The 22,843-nt window shown below is 37.8% G+C and overlaps 1 protein-coding gene across 1 annotated transcript in view; it reads right to left on the reverse strand.

Annotated features, from left to right (window-relative positions):
• The window catches only part of opn7b (opsin 7, group member b), a 66,922-nt gene that overhangs the window by 15,451 nt on the left and 28,628 nt on the right, over window positions 1–22,843 (reverse strand). The gene's annotated exons all lie outside the window — the stretch shown is intronic.

Raw genomic sequence — 22,843 nt, forward strand, 5'->3', positions numbered from 1 at the left:
ATTTACTACTCTACTCCCTCTGCTTTTTATAATTTGCGACCTACACAGTCTCATCAAAGAGCAGAGAGAGAAGAGCCTGTTTCCATGTACAAATTCAATTCAATCGTTCACCTCAAAATCAGTCTCATCTTGGAAACCAGGCAGTTATTTGCATACATAGAATGACCTGACAATACAGTGTTCATTGTGCCCAAGGCAAATTGCTGAGGCAATCTTTTTAAAGGAATTTATGGGTGGAGATAACATAAAAATGTATTCATAGCCTTCCTATTTTCTCAATGACTTCACCCCTACTTACACATTAAAGGGATCTAACAAAAAGAAGAGACATGTTAAATCACCTGGGGTTAAGAGTGAAGCTGCTTTTGGACAATTCCCTATTAACATACACTCAAGAGATTATCTTCAAAGAGAACTAGAGGTGAGGAAATTGTTTTAATGTTATCCTGTGATTACTTTTTATTAGAATTTTATGTGGTCTCTGTGCATGTAGCACAGCTTGTTAGCAAATACAATCCTGCACAGGTTTGTGCACAAATGCAAGTGATTGCCTGTATTAGCATATGGGTGTATAAGTATGTGCATCTATTACAGTGGAGTTGTGTACAATGAACAATTTTGTTGTGAACAGCTTTTTACTCAAATGACATTGCATAGCATCGCACTTTTAATTAATATTTGCTATTTAATTACTTTCCCATAAACCACTCCTATGCATTATGTCCACAGTTTGTCTTAATCACAGTTTGTTCTTGCGGCATCAATCTACATGTATCTTTTCTTTTTTTTGTCAGAATGAGAGGATCTACATTATCTCAGCCTTCTTTGATAGTGTCCTCGAGACTGTCTCATCTTGTGATTTTACAATATGTTTCGCTTTTTCCCTTTTCAAAGGTTTCCACAGATGTTTAGTGGTTGAGGTCTGGGGACTGCAGAGAGAACGAATGGGATAGGATGATACTTTATTAAGCCCTGAGGGTAGCTTTAGATGTCACACCAGCAGATGACACATAAATTACACAAATGGACAAAAGATACATTTACAAGACTCCACTGTGTAAACAAGTACAAGTGGTAATGGGTTTGTAATGTAATGGGTGTCAAGTGTCACTATTGTGGGGAACAATTAGAAGGAAGAATGACATGAATACACCAGTGCACCAAATGAAAAGCACATAGTGTGCAGGGTTCATGAATATACAGCTGTACCAAGAGGTTGTATATGTACATAAGAATAAGAATTAGGAATGTATATGCATACTGTGTTCTAAAATAATATCATAGTTGTAAATGTACATGTAAACTAAGATATATAAATGTGTTGTATAAAATTAATACAGGCAAACTTTCTTCTCTCCAGCCCTGCATTTACTAAACTAAGGAAAGTTCATTAGAGGGAGAGAAAGACACATTAGTGAAGTCTCCCGTGATTATCATGAGGGTGCTGGGAGTTAATGATGTAAAACTACAGTATGTTCAGACAGAAATTTGCAAATTTGCATGTATTTTGCCGCTGGACAGTTTGTGTTTATTCGGCCCAAACAGCCAAAATGCCAACTGTACATTAGCTGTAAGCTAGCTAGCAACAGATGCACTGTCTGTGTCTGTTAGGGTGTATCTGTGTGTTTGTGTTCAGCTCAACTTCTGACTGAGCTCAGAGGCCACCAGAGACTCCAGTTCTCTCTGTTATTTCCCTCCCTCTCTCCTTCTTCCTCTTCTCTCTGTATGTTTATGAAGCAGATTCATGAAGACCTGGGGAATGTGTGACTTTTTTGCTCAAGTTGAAACATCTTCAACTTGCTTGGTGTTCTGTCTGAACACAAAGTAACAACCACTACAATATAGTATAAAAATTCACAAGGTATAGTCTTTTTTAAAGGATCTACAATAGCTGAAAACTCAGTCATCCGCATCTTGACATCTTACAATAGCATTGTTTGTCTTATACTCAAAGCCAGCTGCTACCTATCTATGGTACTGATTTAAGATGTCAGTATCCTCGAAATGAACTAGTTTGTATGATGAATCGTCTGACCATCGTCTGTCTGAAGGCAAAAGTGTTTATAGCTTTTTTTACGAATGACCGCACTCAAAGGCAAAGCAAAAAGCCTCTTTTTATATAGAGAGGAGGGATGCTATTATCACACTTTTGGGAATTCATAGTGTTGCACTCATTTGTACACATGAAAAGTGACAGATTATCAGTTTCAGAAAGTTACAGTTCTGAAGTCAGAAAGGTGTTGGGGAAGGAAGTTCAGACTCTGTTTGACTCTGATAAGAACTTAGGCTGAAGCATGCTCACCTCTTCAGCCCTCACACTTAGGTGTCCAATTTGCAGCAGCCCAGTTGCCTCCTGTCTTTGCTTTCTAACTGTTTTTGTGACTATTCAGAGAAGCCCTCTATTTCTAGTCTGGTAACCTATATTCCTGTGTAGCAATGCCTCCATAAAGCAAACTATGCTTCACTTCCAATTCTCCTGCTGTCTTGTGTAGGCTTCAAGCTCATCCAACTTGGTGACAAGCAATTTTCACATTCCACATGAAACTCGGATTCTTGAGTCTCTATGGTTCGTTTTCATCTTACCTTCACACCGTGCCTCTAACCCAGTTTCTAAGCAGCTTACAAAGGGATATCTCTTGTATTTTAAAATGAGAATCATATAATATTTTTCCCTTTTTTTTACTCTCTGTTCCTGAAAATAAAATTCAAAGCCCCAAAGATACAAATACTAGAAATGTAGATTTTTTTTGAAACAATGGAAGAGTTTAGTTCTTTGTAGTGCACTCCGACTTTTAGACTTCACTTTATATGCAATTAGGCGCATCCTGAGCAAGTGGAGCGCAGTTGGAAACCAAGGTGAATTTGCTTCAGGGCTTTATACACCTTAATGACTCTAAACATTTTTATTCAGACTTCACATCACAGTTTGACTATCAGCAAGCTTTGACTGCAGCAGCTAGTACCAATCTATTTTGTCTTTGGACACAAATATGCGTAAATATATTGATCTCCATGCAGATATTGTTGTACGTTTAAATTGTAGTTTTATAATTATTGATAGTAATTTTTTTCCAATCTGAGACTCAATCTGATCTGAGCATCATGTTTCATTTTATTTCATTTGTTTGTCCCTTTTATTCATAGCTTGAAAAAAAGAGTCCAGAATATTTGATTCACTAAATAGTTGATCTGTTGGGCTTATGACATTATTTCACTCATCATTTGCAGTGTCTTGCATGGTGGTAAATTTTGAAAACAAGATTGCTCTTTCATAATTCCTGAAAAACTGACAATTGGGATACGCAGGGTTTTCAACCGACAGCAACATCATGGTGTCAGTAGTGATCTTACAGAATCTTAGAGAAGTATTCAGTGATATGATGCTGCATCTGCCTGCCTGTCTGATTATTTATGTGATTCTCATCCCCTTCTACTGTCTGCTCTCAGCAGTGTCAGGGGTATAAATGGACTGGTAAATGGATTGTATTTATATAGCACCTTTCTAGTCTTATAGACCACTCAAAGTCAAAGTCCTTTACAATACACTCCAACATTCATTAATACGCTGAAGGCAGAAGCTACCATGAAAGGTGCCAACCTGTTCATCAGGAGCAATACTGTACTTCCTATCCAAAGTGCCCCACAATGTTTCTATGCTCACCCATTCACACACACTCACACAATTTGGGGTTCAGTATCTTGCCCAGGGACACTTCAACATGTGGACTGGAGGAGCAGTCAACCAGAGGACCTTGCTCACCTTGCCACCTCACTCACCCTCATGTATCAGAGAGGGAAAAAGGTGCAATAAAGAGTGAAGGAAAGTCATAAAATGACTGTCAGCATGTAGCTGAATGGTAGAATTGGTGCTAATCATTGTAGAGGACATCTGTGACAACTTAAGCCTTGCTGTCATACAAATTTACAGTCTGCACACACAGAGACAGACATACAGTGCAAACAGAAAGAGAGAGGGCAAAACTGTCAAGGAGACTGAGGGCAGTAAAGACTGTTGTAAAAGAATGGGAGGCTGGAATGAATGAGCACAGTAAAGGATGAGAGAAATCCTATAAGTGAAACTGTCAGACACGGGATTGAGCGCAGAATGATGGAGATTACTCATAAGAAGAATAGGAGACACTGACAATGTCAAAATTCAGTGATAGTGAAAAACATCCACCCTGCACACACACACACACACACACACACACATGTAATTGAACACCCCTGCAAAATGCAAAGTAGGTAAGGGAACCTAGAGTGAGATCTCCAATTTAGAAAACAAATGTTTGTAATTATATTCACACATACATTAATTCCTTGAGTCTCTGAGCTACGGTACTTGTATTGTTTCACTGAAAGATTCTAGCTAGAGACCACCTTCACTTTCAGACCTCAGTGTTTTTGAAGTATAATAAAACTGACAATCACCCATATTTTAAATTTACAGGACCCCAGTTTGAGGGTGGTAGCTTTTAGCGTTATCCGCAGTCGTTAATTCTCAGATATATTGGTTGCAGGTTGTTCTTGTACCAGCCATAAGTTACTGATACCTGACAACAGTAACTTATCATATCCTATGTGAAATATGCTTTAGGAGCAACCAGGAGTGCCACACCAGAAGCTCTAAGGCTACACTTAGGCTAATTAAGACCCGACTAATCCAAAATGTCACCTAACCCCAAAAGCTTTGAATGATATCAGTTAAAATCTTCAAAATCAATTCTCAGCGTGACAGGCAAGGATGGGTGCAATATAATCAGGACTGTTGGATTTTGATAAAGCCAAGCAGCTGCATATTGTATCAGCTGGAGGTGGGAAATTAATTTCTGACTGAGTCCTTAGTGCAGGTGTTGCATTATCCCTGCTGTGATGAAATGGTGGCATGGATTCACTTTTCAGGGTTGACAAAAGATAGAAGAGACTGAATTCTGGATTGACGATCCTCAACTGGACAAAACATGATTGCAAGACCCTTGTGAGTTGATAAATGCAAAATGTGGACTGTAGACACACACACACACACCAATGTAGCTGTGTGAGAATTATGACTTATGCTATTTGCTCAGATTTGGGCACTTACTGAGCTATTACAAGTCTGGTTTGACTCATGAATAATGAGTCAAAATTTGGCAACAGAGACCTAAACTGTGCGTGAAATAAGATCCAGCCCCCTGGAGAGGTAAAGACACATTACCCTCCATATCACCCAGTCTACAGCTTATTTTAAGGTGCAACTGAGTCTGATTTTCTCTCTGTTTTACAAGCCTGCTGTGCACTGTGACAGAAATTAAGAAAATTATTTTTTATCACTGTGCTAAAAAGGCAAATGAGCAAAAAAAGAGAACAGAAGCAATCAGTTAGGGATGCATCTCCAAGAGTAGAGCAAGTCTGGACTCAAAGACATGATACGCTGGGAGCCAGTTACAATAAATAAGCATGATTATGTAAACAGGACATGAGTGATTATCTTGTTTCCCCCAGATATTACTGATGAGAAAGAGACAGAGGACCAAAAATCCTTTTCCCCTCACTAACCATCTCCCTCTCACCCTTTTCTATTTTCCTCTTCCTCAGTCTTGCCGTCTGCAAACAAAACTCATCACTCATCCCTTACTCTGAAACCCAGAAATAAATGCTGAAGCATGTTTTGCTTTCACAGTAGCAGAGACAAGAGAAGCCACTCCTGAGGACTCACAGGTGTATCCTTCGCGGGGGTTGTTTCATCTTTGAAAGGCAACCTCACTGTGGCTAGCGCATCACTGGCAGAACTTGAAAACACAGTAGGGGAGTTAGGAATTAACAATGTGAGTATAAAGCCTCTTTCACACATAGATTTTCACTGTTCACACATGCAGCTACATTCAGGAACATATTCAAGAACATTCGTGTGTGTGTGTATGTGTGTGTGTGGGGGGGTGTAGTCGAGCATAGTGAGTGTGATCGAGAGAGAGAGAGCAGGTGTGTGACAGTGGCTGCCAGACCCATGGATGTATTATAAGAGCTGGATGGGGTTCCACCGCTCAGCCTTGCAGACAATTTTTCCCAGTGGTCACTTGTGGTATTGGCAGTGACAAATACCACCAAAAAGGCCCAAAAAGCATTTTCCCCATAGACCACCGTTGTGAAAGAGATGTCTGTAAAACTGTTGACAGGACACCTCAAACTGCAAACAAGGTCAATGATGACTTTTTCTATTATGAATTGTTGATCTATGGAGGTTTTATATTTTTAAAACTTTCCTCGAGCCGAGAAAAGCAATTTAAAAATCTGTGATGTCATCGCAATGTAAAGTCTATGGGCAGACCAGGAACTCACTGGCAGAGCCAGTGGGGGAAACACCACTGCATGTATTCAGTGGGCCACACAAAGAAGCAAACCTGGAAGCTAGAAACTTTTTTTGGCATATGTGCCAGCTGAGCGATTCTTATTGGACTGAATGGGCTCCATTTTTGGTTCAGTATCCAGCTCTTATGGCCAAACCAGAGTGTAGAGTATGAAATTAGCAGTGTAATGTTAACTGTGAATGTCAGTGCAATGTGTGTACAGTTTAGGCTATTTGTCAGTGAGTAAATGCTCCTGTAGCTACATTTAGAGATGTTTCTCTTGGAGTGGCATGTCTGCTTGCTGAGCCCTGATCTGACACCTGCATCTCCGTTCTCCATATGCCTGCTTACTAAAACTTCAAAAGAGGAGGGTACAAAAGAGTGTGAACATTTTATTTGAAATATTTAAACATTCAAAAAATAGCAAAGTTTCCTCTATTCAGCGGAGTCTTATGATTGTTTCGCTCAAAGTGTCTTTCATCAGACAGACATAACCCTTTATCTGCCATTCCCTGCAATGTTAATGCTTTCATTCACAACACAGCCGTACCGGCATTTTCCCTGAAATGTTAGTAGGTCTTGAGGTGGGAAATTGGCGGTACAGATTTCAAAAAGATTTCGAAAGATTGAATATTGATCCCTGCTCCCATTCACACATAACCCCATGCAGGAAATGTTCTTGAACATTTCAGGGATAGACTGCATGTGTAAAAGTAGCTTAACAAAATATCATTACTCACAGTGTACAACACAGTCAGTGCAAGTTTCTAACTTGTAACATTGCCAGTTCAGCCTTTGTATTTTCTGTGTTGGCTGTGATTCAAATGTCAAGCTTGGACTGAATCACTTCTGACAGAGCGACTTTATCAATAACATGTCCTTTTTTGATGATGAAGTAGAATATAAACTGCTCCAAATGGCCTCCATTATGGCCCACTCCCTCCTTTTCTCAACTCTGTACCTCCTGTCACTTCCTGCATGTTGCTTCTTTGTGAGCGAGGGAATGAGAGGAGGAATCGTGCAAATGCTTTTAGATCCACACTATCTCTTTTCTCAGCCTCATGTTTTCCTCTTTCATCCTCTTATTCTCCTTAAGGGTATCCATTAATCTAACCCCTATTTTAATCTTCTTCCTTTTACAAACTTTGCTTTTCTCTCTTTTCATCTCCCTGGTATCATTACTTCTACTGTGAAAGCAGTACACAGTTTATCCTGTTACAGAGAGTTGCATGCATCTCACTACTTACTATGGTGAAAAAAAAGGCAAGTCCTTAGCTTAGAAATGAACAAGTGTAGGCATTCAACAATTCTGAACAAAACAACATTTCATGAGGTTAGTTGTATATGAATATGACATATATCCAGGATTTAATACATGCATTAGCATGTTTTTTTTCAAATGGAAACCTATCAACATTTCTCTGGAATCACTTAAAAGCTCAGATGAATCCTGGAAGATGACCTGACAATCACCTGGTCCCTTGGACAATTAACAATTTATTTGATATACAGACCTTCTATAATTCACCTGAAGAAAAGAGGAGGAATTACTGTGCCTGTCAGTCTCATGAATACCACTGTAGCAGAATCAAGTCTTGCCTTGGAGGCTGAATAGGTAGAGAATGACAAGACAAAATGGGCCTTAAATTATTGAAGACATAAGCTTGCCAGCGGGGTGTCAATGTGGTTCTTTCTCTGTCCACATAAAGCAAGATGGAGATGATAGTGATTATATAACATGCTGTAAACTGTGCATGTGACTGTGGGGCTATGAAATGAAACGCAAAGTTTCTTGACAGGCATTTCATTATAAGTCTTAAATTGATATACGACCACATAATGTCGTAATTTAATTGATATTTTTAAAATTAAATTCTCCATAGAAAAACTCCATACACTTACTGATCCGGGGTGCATTTTGTGCCTTGCATGCCATCAAACATACATTTTACAGCACACAGTTCAGCTGTGCATGAACATCAGGCTCCATATCTGTCTAGCTGTATTTGACTTCCAGATGGACGGCTGTGTTCTCTCTTCCTCTTCACCTCTATCATTTATTCCTCTCCACAACACTCTTGTATCTTCCAGTCATCCATCCATTTAGCAAACATCTCCCCCTTTATTCCAAACATTTACCCAAGTTCATGCAAATTATATGTGTTGCAGTCATCTCTTGCACTCCCCACATGTCCTGCCCCTGCATCATTCATACATCCATCTGTTCACCTCTTTGTCTCTCACAAACACCTCTCAAACAGCACAATGCTCACACATTGACATTCTCTCTTGGTGCTCTTCATCTGTCTTTAATATCACGAGTGACTCCAATCACTCTTCACCCCTATTCCCTCACTCTCCCATCTGTTCACCTCAAGTTGTGCTGCTGCCCACTGCAAACACAAGCCTCAGACATTTCGATATATCAGTGGGGATTTGTCTTTGTGACAAACAGATGGATGTAGATATGCGTTTTTCAAAACAAACAGGTTGCACTGGGGCTTCATCCCTCAAAGGAATCAGCAAAAGTTTTTGATTGTTAACTTTGAAAAGTTTTCAAAGGACCAGGGTTCAAGTTACATCATTCAGGACTTGCAAGTTCTAACATCTGTGCTAAAGAGTTTGGGGCTAAAGGGCAGCAAACATTCAACCTCCACTATTTATCATCTTCATTTCTCTGCCTCCCTCCTTAATTTTGCCATCCTTTCATTCTTGTTCTTGTTTTCCAGCGTCTCTTTATAAGACTTTTGAGAAGTGGGATGTATATATGAATCATTTCCTGTGTTTTACATTTAAATATTGTAATTTAAATACAATTTCCACAGCATACAGAGGAGGGAAAACATCTTACTTTGATGGGCAATTTTCCAACCAGCCAGCACAGCAGCCATGTGTCACGGCAGCAAGCAGGTGTTTGATAAAGAGCAGACTTCAAACTTGAATCTTATTACATGCTGAGAGGCACGCATACAGAGAATACAGAGGAAAAACAAATAAATCTGTCATGGATGGGGAAGAAATTTCCTTTTGTGTTTGTGTCTCAGAAATATGTTGACATTTCCACAAATCACAAATCTTGTTAGTCTTCTCACAAACATCATAGCAAATACTTAATATGATGGATTAAGACGATACTGAGGTTCTACATAAAAATCTAAAACATTCATCGTCACCGGTAAGAGCTTAATTTTCTATACTTACTAAACTGTGGCTAGGGAATTGGAGTTATTGTAGCGCATATTATTTAAGCTAGGGGTAATTGCTCTCTCTTCAAAGCAAGGCTTCAGTTTTGTTTTTTTCTTGTGTCTTTTTCTATCCTTCTCTCCTAATTAAAGTGCATAAATTGTCATGTTTGTTGCTAATCCTCAAATCTTGCCAGTAATCTTCACTCTTCAGCCTTTGTGAATGTTGCTCTCAGTTCTGCAAAGCTGTCATTGCAAACTATAATCAGAGTCTTTGCTTTACATAATTGAGTTAGATAAGCATTAAAATCTACGTCAGACTAATTTTTCAATTCAGTAAACACACTCTAAACAGACTCTTATAACCCTCATATACTTAATAGTTGTATTCACTCTGTGCTCATATATCTACAGTCAAAACATTATTGTTTTTGAATTGATTAAACAACTCTGTTGAGGTTTTTGGGTCATTATTTCAGTGCTAACAAAGCTAACCATTATACTACATGCCTGTCTTGGAATCTATGAATTTAACTAGATTAATTAACATGTTGTTCCTCCAATGGGGACTTTGTTGATCATTTGTCCATTTGTCATCTTCCTATGACTACACTATGTCTTATAGAAGTTACATTACACAACTAAGAAACGTCAGTGATGCTTAAGTTGCTAAGAGCAGATATTGTAGGAAAAACAAATGGAATACACTATTGACTAACATTTTGCAGATATGTTCTGTTTGAACATTTTGCGTTGATAAAAAAGTTGATAAGTTGATAAAAGACATGATTCAGGCGGCATTATGTCTCTCTCCAAATGTATTTGCTATTTCAAATTAGTAGTTTATAAACAGAATTTCTAGAAGATGCTTCCTGGCATGAGGGACAATGTCTTGTTACAGTACTGATTGATTTTTACAAAACCTTTGGTCTAACTCCTTTTATGGTATCTTGTCTTTTTCTGGTTTTCACAGTTTTATTATCGCTCTCACTAAAAACTTCAAAGGAAAACTCCTGTCCTGTCTTAATACACTCTAATGAAGTGCATATGCATTGCAGAAGTGCACATGGCATAAATGTGCATGTGTGAGTCCCAAAGTGTTCCCGCCAGCCTGTATGTTTGGGCACTCACATTCATCAGTCTCTTACAACATCACAGAAAGAAGAAGAAGAGCAATGGGATGAAATATGAAGAAAGGGTTCCCAGCTCTTTTGTGCTGACAAATTTGCCCCAGAGGACATCACAATCTGAACATATGAGACATACTTTATCCCTTAATTGGGATAAAGGAAAAACTCAATGAAAAAGCCCTGTAACATAAAAAAAGAGCAAGGAAGGACAGACATGAAATGGGATTATAATATGGATAAACAGAATTACAATTCTAAGTAAATAATGTAATATTTGATATAGTAAGTTAAAGAGTCGTTCACTGCTCTGTCTCTTTCTCCCCCACTGCCTTCAGCTTCAAATCCTTCTTGCCTCCCATTCTCATCTCATGGCCACCTCTATCCTTGCCAGAAGGGCTATCATTTATTAGAATGTACTTGAAAGCTTTTCGCATCACACAAAATTCTTACATCACACTACTCATCCTCTTGCAAAATATCAAGTTTCAAGGAGAGAAAATGCAGTTGATGGTGAAAAAAGAAGAAGAGAGTTCAGCCAGCTGGTCCAGAAATAAAGAAGCCTGCACTGTCTTACTCTAGATGGCTGTCAAGTCAAGTCAAGTCAAGTCAAGTTTATTTACAAAGCACATTTCATATGACATGCATGGACTCAATGTGCTTCAAGATGAAAAGCAAAAAACATAGGCAAATGGGATCATACATAACAAAAACATGTAAGATAAGAACATATAAGATAAGAAGATATTACATACATGAAAACATATAAGATAAGGTATTACAATAAAAAGGGAATAAGATAAGAAGGTATAATCATTATTATTAAAAAAGGGAATAATAATAATAATACTGATTCAAAAATAAAAGTTTAAGTTTTTAACCACATACTTTAAACCTAACTAAAAGCTTGCGAAAAAGGATGTTTTTAGTCTGCTTTTAAAAGAAGACACTGATATAGCGGAGCTTAGTTCATGTGGTAGAGAATTCAAGACAGTAAGACTATAATGACTGAAGGTACCATGAGCTGATTTAGAGTTTATTCTACGTTTGGTGTGGAGACCTTTGCTTGATGATCTAAGGGATCTGTCTGGTGTGTACTGAGTGAGCATGTCAACAATGTAGGAAGGAGCTAAGCCATTCATAGATTTAAAAACAATAAGAAGTATTTTAACATCAATTCTTTGTTTAACTGGGAGCCAGTGATGAAATGATAAAATAGGAATGATATGTTCTAATCTTTTGGTTTTAGTTAATACTGCTGCAGCATTCTGAATGAGCTGGAGTTGATTTAATACCTAAGTGTACTACAGTAATCTAGTCTTTTAGAAATAAATGCATGAACCAGCTTTTCAGAGTCTGACTGTGATAGGAAACATCTTGCTTTAGATATATTTCTGACATGATAAAAGGCAGTCTCAGCGTTGTTAGATATGTGCCTCTGGAAGTTAAGATCAGTATCCAAAATCACACCCAAGTTTTTGGCGTGCTCACAAGGTTTTACCAAAGGGGAGTTAACAAAGAGTGCATCTGGTGCCTCAAAGCCTTGGGACCTACTAAAAGAATATCTGTTTTGTCCTCATTTAGCTGTGAAAAAAATTGGCCATCTAATATTTGATATCTGCAATAGATTGGATGACGTCATTCACTGGGCTAAGGCTGTTGGCAGAAACAGAATAATGTATAGGGGTGTGCCTGAATACAAAGCACAAATAGTGGGTTTTTTATGAATATTTGTTTCATACAAATATTTATTTGTTTTTGTTTTTTGTTTTCAGGAAGAAAAAAAAAACATGTTAAATACAGGTGCACACGTCGCTTACATTACTATCTCAGTCTCTCTCCTCTGCTCCACTGTTATGTCTATCAGCAGGTCTCAACAAGGAGATTCACATCCACCTGCTACATGATGCACATTTCCTAATTTGGACATCACTCCCACAGTTGAGGGTGTTCCCCAGAGATAAAGCTGAGCTACTGACACAAGTGAAGTGCTCCCAAGAGAACACTTCATGAACACTTATTGTAACACTAATTTTCTAAAATTAAAAGCGTAATGAAAACAAAAAAAGGATTTTTAAACCTCTTTCCACTTTTATTCGAATACAAATACAAATACAAATAATTTTGCTGCCTCAACAAATACAGATACAAATACAAATATTGGACCCTCTGCACATCCCTAATATATAACTGTGTGTCATCAGCATAGGAGTGATATGAAGTATTGTATTACTGAATGATGGACCCAAGTGGGAGCATATACAAATAAAACAGCAGCAGACTGAGAATTGACCCTTGAGAGACTCCATATGGAATACCGACTTCAACTGATTCACAGTTACCAATAGAAACAGAAAAAGATCTTCCAGTGAGATAGGAAGAAAGCTAATTAACAACTGTGCCTCTAAGGCTTAAACAGTATTCTAGCCACTAAAGAAGAATTATGAGGTCAACAGTGTCTAAGGCTGCACTGAGGTCAGGAAGTACAAGAATAAAGATTTTATGGTTGTCTGAGCTAAGATCGTTAACAACTCTGACCGGGACAGTTTCTGTACTGTGGTTAACTCTAAAACCAGACTGGTAAATGTCAAACAAACTGTTCGATGACAGATATATATGTAATTGTTGGTACGCAACCTTTTCAATAATTTTTCTCAGGAATGCAAGGTTTGAGATTGGTCTGTAGTTCTCAAGAACACATGGATCAAGATTACTCCTTTTCAACAATGGTGTTATAATAGCATGTTTGAGATTCCAGAGAGTAGGGATGCATTAACAATCTCATGGACATCATCTATAAAACAGCTGAAACGATTTTTGAACAACTTAGTAGGCATTGGGTCAAGAACACATGTTGCAGAACTTAAAAGCTGCACCATTTCTTGTAGTTCACTTGAATAAGAGCAAAGTTGGACAGAGTGTGGGCAACATGGCACTGAGTTAAGACGGTGGAAGAGGAGAGGTCAAACCCACCAGCAGAGGAAGCCACAATATTATTCCTAATATTGGAAATGTTGTATTTAAATTATGAGGCAAATTCATTACATTTCTCTGAAAAGCTCAGCAGGTAATTACCTTGGAGGATTAACCATTTTATCAATTTTACAAAAGAGAAACTTAGAATTATTCAAACCTTCAGTAATAATTTGAGAAAATTAGTGTTGTCTAGATTTTTTCATTTCTTCTTTCTTCTTTCATTTGTTATATTTCCTGAGCAGGTCCTCATAGATATTATAATCAATCTGCAATTTGGTCTTACACCACTTGCGCACAGATTTGCGGCGGGTTCTTTTTAGTGCTTTTGTTTTACCATAAATAAACTCAGTTCTTATAGGTGCAATATAATCCATAATTTGTGTCACTGAAGGGTCAAAATTATTGACCATATTGTCACACGAAGACGAGGAAGGCAAATTAAAATCAGAATGTGACCAGGTACACCTAACAGAATTAGTATATCTAGCAATAAACTTTTCTGATGTGTCTGCACAAATGGAGTGTCTTTTGACAAATTTTATACCAGGTACATGTTTGGGCATCTGAGCCTGAAATACAAGAAATACAACAGTGATCTGAATCCCAACATCTAGAGTGCACTTTGGAGTTATAGCAAGTCCTTTAGAAATAACCAGGTCAAGAGTGTGACCCTGATTATGAGTAAGCCTGGCAGTATGCTGTATGAACTCAAAAGTTGATAACATGTCAGTAAACTGGTTAGCAAAATGGTTTGTGGTGTTATTAATATGAATGTTAAAATCACCAGAAATAAGAATTGAGTCATACTGAACAGTAATTTTAGATAAAAGTTCACTAAATTCAGATACAAATCCTTTTTTCAAGCTTTGAAGGGCGGTAAACTGTGAGCACTAGACTAGGATATACAGACTTGATGCCCAGAGCTAAATACTCAAAAGTAGATTAAGAACCAAATAAGATGCTTTTACATGATAAAATATGTGAAAAAAATTCAGCTCCTGCATTTTGTTTCTGATGTAGTTTTTGGCCTCAGATCAATTCTGTCATTTCCGCAGCAGAAACATGGTCACAGAATCTCTGATGGACTTCACTTCTGCATTATGGGCGCTGTCCTTGTGCCAGACGCCTGCCTGTGGTGGCATAAAGCCAAACCTGAGTGTTTGTTTGGGTTTTCACTGTTTTATCTTCACTAATCCCTGGCTTGTTAGAATCAAATTACATAAGCAAATGGTCACAACATTCAAACACACGTACATGTATCCACAAAGCCAGAAAAGAGCAGCTGTTTGAGCTGCGATAATCGCCAATCAGTGTAGGCGTGGAGAATTAAAAGGAGACTGCAGCTCATGTGAAGCCTATGGCTATGTTCACATTACAGGCCTTAATGCTCATATTTAGACGGAGCTGATCTTTTTGTGTTGATAGTTCACATTCAGTTTATAGGGCTCTGGTGTGAACACCGTTGAGGTCTAAACTACCACGCATGCGTACAAGAATAATAACAATAACGTCATTTATGCGAAACTCAGATCATAAACATGGATGACATGGCTGTGCTAGCATTTGGTTATGATAAGTTCCTTCCAGTTTATCTTGAATAGCAGCTTTTCCATAAAGGTCCAACATATTTATTTTTACCGGGCTGTGATATGCTGACAATGAATGATAATGACAGGCAATATGCGCATGTTGTTAAAGATGTTAAAAAAACGACAGAGTTCGCTACAGTGTAGCCAGAGATCAGATATGAATCAGATCTAGCAACACATATGCAAGTGGCCCAGATCTAATATCAAACAATCTGATTTGGTTTGTTCACACTTCCATGAAAAAAAATCAAATGTGAGTCATTTGGAGGCAAATTGGATTTGGGCCACTTCAGCATGTAATGTGAATGTAGCCTAAGACTGAGTTTGGGGTTTTCTTAGCAGCCCAACACATAGAGAGGAAAACAATAAAAGAAGAGACAGTAAGAGAGGCCAGAAAGAAGCTAAAGACAGCTTGTCTGCGCTCCTGCTTCTGGCATGTGGTTGACAGTAGTCCAGCAAGTGCCCTTATTCTCTTAGCTGGCACGCTGAGATCTCAGGGAAAACAAAGCTTTCTGGAACTGGGTCTGACTACTGACAGCATATAAACAAAACTGACCTAGCAGCCTGCCAGGGCAAGATTAGCTTGGCAAGTTCAACTGTTAGATGAGAATAAGCCAAGTCAAGAGACAGGTGCAGAACATTGTATAGGGAGACACACACACTGTTAGACAGGGGAGGTGCATTTGCAATACTGTAAAAGACTGAGTCACCAGACCTCCACTACTTGAGCCGTGTGTAATCAATGTATCCATCATCTTCCATACAGAATAGAGAATTCATGAAAAGAACAACTTGTTGCTATTTAAAATCATTTATCATTACTAATCAGATATGTGAACTGGGTTTTGAGGATTTTTTCCACTAATCCTCATGTTCTTTTTACAGCTGAATGTTGATTTGTTTGTGTGTTTTGTTTAATGCCATGCACATAAACATAGATGGAACACTTACATAATAGATATTGAAAGCATATAAAATGTCTAAAATGTAAGTCATAAATCTTCTAAAGTTGATTTTGCTGATCTTCACGGGACCGGGAGAGAGCAACATCCTTGTCAGAGTGGAATTAATAGCTTATTTCAAATAACATAGCTCCATCACTCACATAAGATAAAGACAATAAAAATCCACAGGTCACCACAGCTGAGACCTTTACACTGACAACTCCAGGGCGTACTATTTCCCACAAGGCAATTGTGAATTGTGTGCAATAGGAAGAAATGAATTGCAGTAGGGGGTCTCTTGCTCTTCATCAAATACTAATACAGAGAGCAGAGAGGGATATTGATCAATTTAACACAGAGTAAGAGTAAAAATGTCACTGATAATGCTGCAGTCCAACATTGTGCTTTCCTCCAAACACAAACAAATACACATATAGTGTGTACAGGGCTTGTGATCATCTGATGTGTTTTTGGTTGTGGCATCTTTAGTTTTTGTTCATGACTGCAGCGCCCTCACATACTGTGAATGATGCAAAATATGTCTCCTTCATGTTTGCCTTATTCCTTCAGTGTGTTTCAGTCGAGAGAACGATGTGGTGATAATTCATCATTTCATACTGCAGTCTACGGCTACAACTAACCATTATTTTCATTATTGATTAATCTGCTGATCAATTTATCAACCATTGTTTGGTGTATAAATTGTCCGAAAATAGTGAAAAATGCCCATCACAATTTCCTAGAGCTGATGGTTCCATAATCCACCTGCTTGTTTTGTCCAACCAACAGTCCAAAACCCGAGGGAAAAAAGGAAGTAGCAAATTCTCACATTTGAGAAGCTGGCACCAATGAATGTTTGGGATTTGCTTTACAGCCTAATCGATTACAGTAATCTTTTATGTAGTCTCAGCTCTACTGCAGTATGTTGCCTTAGTTTGTTTCAGTTTGCTTTATGATGCCAGTGCCATTTGGCCATACAGTATCTGTATTTTACCCTTCTCATCTAAGCACACATTTGTATCATAAAGCAGCTGGATTGTTGTCATGATTGTTTTCACAGTGTTTCCACTTACTTATATTTACAAAGTAGCTCTAGTTACTTGATTTTGTTTTTTGTTTTTGATGTATTTATACATACAGGTGACAATGAGTGTGTTGGTCTGATGTAGATGTTCTGAAACTGAATTTCTGCCAGTTCATTACTGAAATGTTGACTTTTGCTTTTTTGGAAGTGAACATAATATTTTTAGTGTATAAACACAAACTCACACTGACGCACAAACACACTGTGATTGATTAAACGAGCACTGAACTGTATTGAACTTGATTAGAGGAAAGATAAAATAGCAATGATATTTTAGAGGTGGAACAAGAGACTTAAATGTCATGTCTTTTGTAGAGGAACTGTTTGTCCAGACAATTTCTCTAACGACTTGGCTGACCTTCACAACCGTGATAAAACAATAACCAATCTGCTGACAATGTAACACAGGAGTGGTTTATCACTTTCACTCTCTCAATTTCTTTAAATGCTGTATGCCTGTACTTATATGCTGACATATGTCTCATATACAGACCACACACTGTTTTTAAAGGTTCATATCGTATCATACTGTATGCCTTTAACTCATTCTGTTACCTATCAAAACCAAAATAAAGATAAATGTGGTGGGAACTACCAAAAAGTCTACAAAATTTGAACAAGTGGAAAAACAAAACCAACGGTAGTCAGGAACTTGTGCTAAAATGATAAGGAAGGTGCTAATTGAATGTTGCAACTAAAAATCAGTACTGAAAAAGTTTGGCTTGCACCCGATTTCATCTCAGTGAACAAAAACAGATATTTAGTTTTTATCATTTAAAACTTGGAATAAAAGGTGAAGCAGATGTGATAGCAGATAACACTTGTTTCAAACTCATAATTTAACTTGACTGTGTAACACGCAGCATACAGCATAACAGTGTTAATTTACTTTTTATATTGCCTGCAGCTATTGTTTCTAATTACGCCCACTGTAAACACTACATTCACTTCACATTCATTCCAAGATTATTTTCCTCACCCTTTGTATGCATTATTTTACAGCCTATTAACCACAGTCACACAAAGCAAAACATGTTTTACTTAAGCAAATCAATGAATTAATTAGATCTTGTAATTAATCTTGATAATAATTGAATCAACTCATCAATGAAAAACATGAGTATGCTTCAGTACGCTTTTAACCAGTTTGTTTTAAATGCAAGTTCAGTCTAGCAATTATTAGCCCATGATGGTCAGAAAAAGGAAAAGGGAAGAAAAAAACTGTAGGCTTGTGAATCTTACAACTGCAATAAGTGTTTTTTGACTACAAGGGTTTTTAAAGTTTCATCTTACAAATAACAATAATATATTATATCCATTATTTGATAATTAAATTAATTAAATTTATATTTAAGTTTTCCAAATGCTTTATAGACATATACAAAGAATACATTGTATTTAAGAACAAGGATGTGTACATATACTGTATGAATTTAAGTTCACTGTCTACCTGCCTTTTTGCGCCTCATGAACGCCTGAGAAAAACGTTTCTCACTAGATACTCAAGTTTCTTTACCAGCCACTAACTTACTTCAGCAGTTTGTAGTTGCTTTACTCGGCAGATGGCATATACTCGGAATGTCAGAGCTTCTTTGCTCGGCTGCCTCTGGGTTCACGTGGTGGAGTTGATGAGACTCAGCCATATAGTATATGTGTGGCCTGGGAAACCAAAAGCTAAAAGCTGAGCTAACACAACGAGTGATCCTTTTCACTTTTCATGGAATTATTTGAATGTGTTAATATAAAAAATATTGCCTAATGCAGTTTAAAGCAATACTATTTAAGTCCAGCAGAGCAGGCCGTGCCCTCTGACACCCTCCCATTCGCACTAGCATGGGTCTCAGTTTGTTGGGTCATGGAGACGATGCTGTGCCACAGCTTCAGCACTGCACCAACACCCATCAGCTTGTGATTCTCCATCAACATCTCCTCCTTTTCTTTTTCTATTTCTTCTTCTTCTATCCGATAACTATTTTCCTCCCTCTTGACATTCTTTCTAGTCTTGTTCCAGTGAATCTATGTTGCACACAAAGATGCTAGATTGTGTGTACCGCATGTGCTTGTTATTTTCTGTTGTACGGTATGTGGTAGTGAAGGGAGGGGTGTCAGTTATTGTCTAAAAGTTCTGTACTCATTAGAGACCTGTCTTTTGTTTTATATTCCATAGTATCATTTATTTCCCCAAGCCTTCTTTCATGTTCTGTATTCCTCTTGCATTGTTTGCATGAACTGAGCAAATGATATTGCACACCTATTGCACTGAGTGGCTTCCCTTCTTTTTCTTCATGTTTCATCGTATCATGAGACTGTCCTCTCAAGAAAAACAACAGGATCAGTCATTTAAGAAAGTAACCCAAACAACAATATGACATATACTGATGTTCAAGTGACAAAGCCCTCTTGTGGCCGTAGTAACTATGACTGAAGCAAAAGATGAAATCAGGTGACATTAATATAGTGCAACAAAGTCTGTTTATGTTTATATTCTGTGGCTCTTTGCAGATTTACAGTTCAAAAACTCCTCATTTATCTTATACTGGCTCTTAATGCAGCCCCTCAGCCTGTCTGAAACAGTCCGTTTTAGCTCCTGTCTCTGTAAGGCCCCCCACCCACTCTGTGATCGTTCAGCTTCCAGAAGCTGTCCCCCTCTTTATACCAAATATAAACTTCTCAAATACATCTACACATGTTTGAGCCAAAGTCTAATCCGAAATATGTGAGTGGATGACACACAAACAACCCATGGAACAACCTTAGCAACAAAGGCTACATAATGGACGACTGTTTGTGGGCATGCGCAAACATTTAGATGTCATCTCGAGGAGGATGTAGAGGTAATTTTGCAAATGAAGCATTCAGAGCAGGCTGAAACTGGACTTCTGACTACGTTAAACATAGACATCCAACATCATAACAGTTTAAAAATAATAGAAAATCACAAAGCATGATATGTCACATTTTACATCGTACTTATATTTACCCAAACCATGACCTTTCCCTAAACCTCAAGTGGTTTTTGCCTAAACTTAACCAGACCTCAACCATGGCATTATCACATCATAAAATGTATTTATGTTTCAACAGTCATTTGTAATTTTGAATGCATTCAGAAAATACCTCTATGTGTCATTCTGGAGTGTGTGGACCAATAACGTATTTTGACGTTTACAGTTACATATTTGAATATAATCACACAAAACCTAAAAACCTCAAACTCCGGTGCAAGTGTTCAAAAATTAAAGATGGACTCCTAGAGAGGTTCAGTGATGATGTAATGTCATGTTACTTATGCCTTTGAGCATAGAGAGGACAGTCATTATTAGTTCAACCGCAGGAGGTTGCTTTTCTGGAAAACATTTTTTAAAAAAGGCCTTTATAATCAAACAAATAACCAATGCTGTTTTTTTTCTAGTGAGGAAGGACTTGTGCAACGTCTAAAATAAATGTGGCCTTAGGTCTAATGTGTCCTCTAAAGGCTCTTAAAAACATGAACATGGTTAACACTGTGAACTATTACTTACAGTCTATGGTTTCAGGACTATAATCAGTCATGATAGCATCTATAGCTTGGAGCTGTTTCTAATGAAATAAAGATTGTCTTTGATGCACAGTGTGTAAGCTATTGTACCTAAAGGAAGTGAATTTCATCCTGATGTTTTTACTTCCGAACCAAAAAATGTGCTATGAAATGCTGTAATTTTTTTCATCATTCTGAACTCTGACTGCATATTTACATGAACATAACAAGTATACAATATGTAATATATAATGAATCTAATGGGATCACTAATTTTTTGAGAGCAAAATCCTGAGTATGTTTAGTTGAAATCTGGTTTTACTGTATCTCACTGTTTGGGAGATTCAGAGCTGATGAGAACAGATGTAACTTACTATTTTAACAGACTCCAACAGGACACTAACAGGCGGATACAGACGTATCAGACGGCAGATAGTTCATATGTTTTAAGATCAGTTTTACACCTGTAGATACTGTGGATCAATGAAAAATCTAGAGTGAGAGCTGGTTGACAGATTGACACTTCAATTCAAAATCCAAAGCATTTGGCTCTGCTCTCACTTGAAGCTTGAGTTCATGGGCTAAAAACTGACAAAACTGACACCTTGCAAGTCTCAAGCTGGTTGCTTGAATTAGTGACAGGATCCTTGCCAGCTCAAAGCAGCTTTTGTCCTTTATCAAAACTTGTTTTGCAATCACAAATCTGTCCCTGCACAATCTCAAAGTTTGATCTTCGCTCTATAGTGCTGTGGTTATATAATGTATGTCTGCTATGTTTGTACTCAGTGAGAAGTCTTGTACAAGTCAGCTGAGTTGAGTTAAATTCAGTCGTACTGCTATAAATGTACTTTTTTGCAACAAATAGCACAGCAAAACAGAAGACAGCAGCAAAGGGAGAAGTAGAGTTGGGTGTGTGTGTTGTGTGTGTGTTGTGTGTGTGTGTGTGTGTGTGTGTGTGTGTGTGTGTGTGTGTGTGTTGGTGGGGGGCCTTGCGAAGATGGATCAAGGTAGACAAGGCAGCATGAACAAAAATGCTGTATTTTGCATTTGCACTTTAAGTCATTCGAATACTTTTAAGGTCATCTGTTCAGTGCAACAGCCAGCACTTGTGAGAGAATATTCACTGTTCATCCTGTTGAAAAAAAATGTTGGTTCAAATATCTCAACCGGGTTTTTTCCCTTTGCTACTTTCTTTCGTGTACAGGCCTGGAAAAGCCTGCAGTCCGTGTTGCAATATTATATTTTTGAGAGATTTATAAAAATGAACAGTCAAAAGAATTAAGAAAATTGTAATTAAAGTATTTTAATTAGTTTTAAGTAATGTAATGAGTAACCAGCAGGTAGAAATGTAATGTAATGAGTCATTTTTAAAGAACAAAAGTCCAAATTCTCTGATTCTAGCTTCTTGAATGTGAATATTTTCTGGTTTCTTTAGTCTTCTATGATAGTAAACTGAATATCTTTGGGTTGTGGACTGTTGGTTGGGACAAAAGAAGACATTTGAGGACTTCATCTTGGACTTTGGGGAATAGTGATTGACATGTTTCACCATTTTTCATTTTATTGACAAAACAACTCATTGATAATGAAAATAATTGTTAGCTGGAGCCTTAGTTTTAATTAAATCCATCTATCTATCTATCTATCTATCTATCTATCTATCTATCTATCTATCTATCTATGCCTGTGTGTGTTGCGTATGTTTGTGTTTCGCTGCTTTGTTTTCTTGTAGCTGTTTTGGGATTTAGGGTTTCAGATTTCTGCCATGAAGCTGTTGCAGGAGGAAAACAAGCCGTGGCATTTGGAGCCAAGATACGAGCGAGTCTCAGGTGATGTTTTATTCAGAGCAGTGGAATGGAGTATAAGTGAAGGGGGGAACGGCAACACACAAAAATGGGGATGACAGCGGGGTTCAAGGTGTGATTCTAACAATGAGTGATGGTCAGGTTTTCTGGTCTGCGTATGTGTCTGTGTCTGTCACCTGCTGCCAGCACACAAGGCAGACTGAGACTATGTCAGATTCTCCGCTGGTCACCATCACTTCAAAGTTTTATGACAAGATTTACTGTTGAATAAATTGGTGATGAATGATTCCTTT

Source organism: Thunnus albacares, chromosome 5 (genome assembly GCF_914725855.1).
Source record: "Thunnus albacares chromosome 5, fThuAlb1.1, whole genome shotgun sequence".
NCBI lineage: Eukaryota > Metazoa > Chordata > Actinopteri > Scombriformes > Scombridae > Thunnus > Thunnus albacares.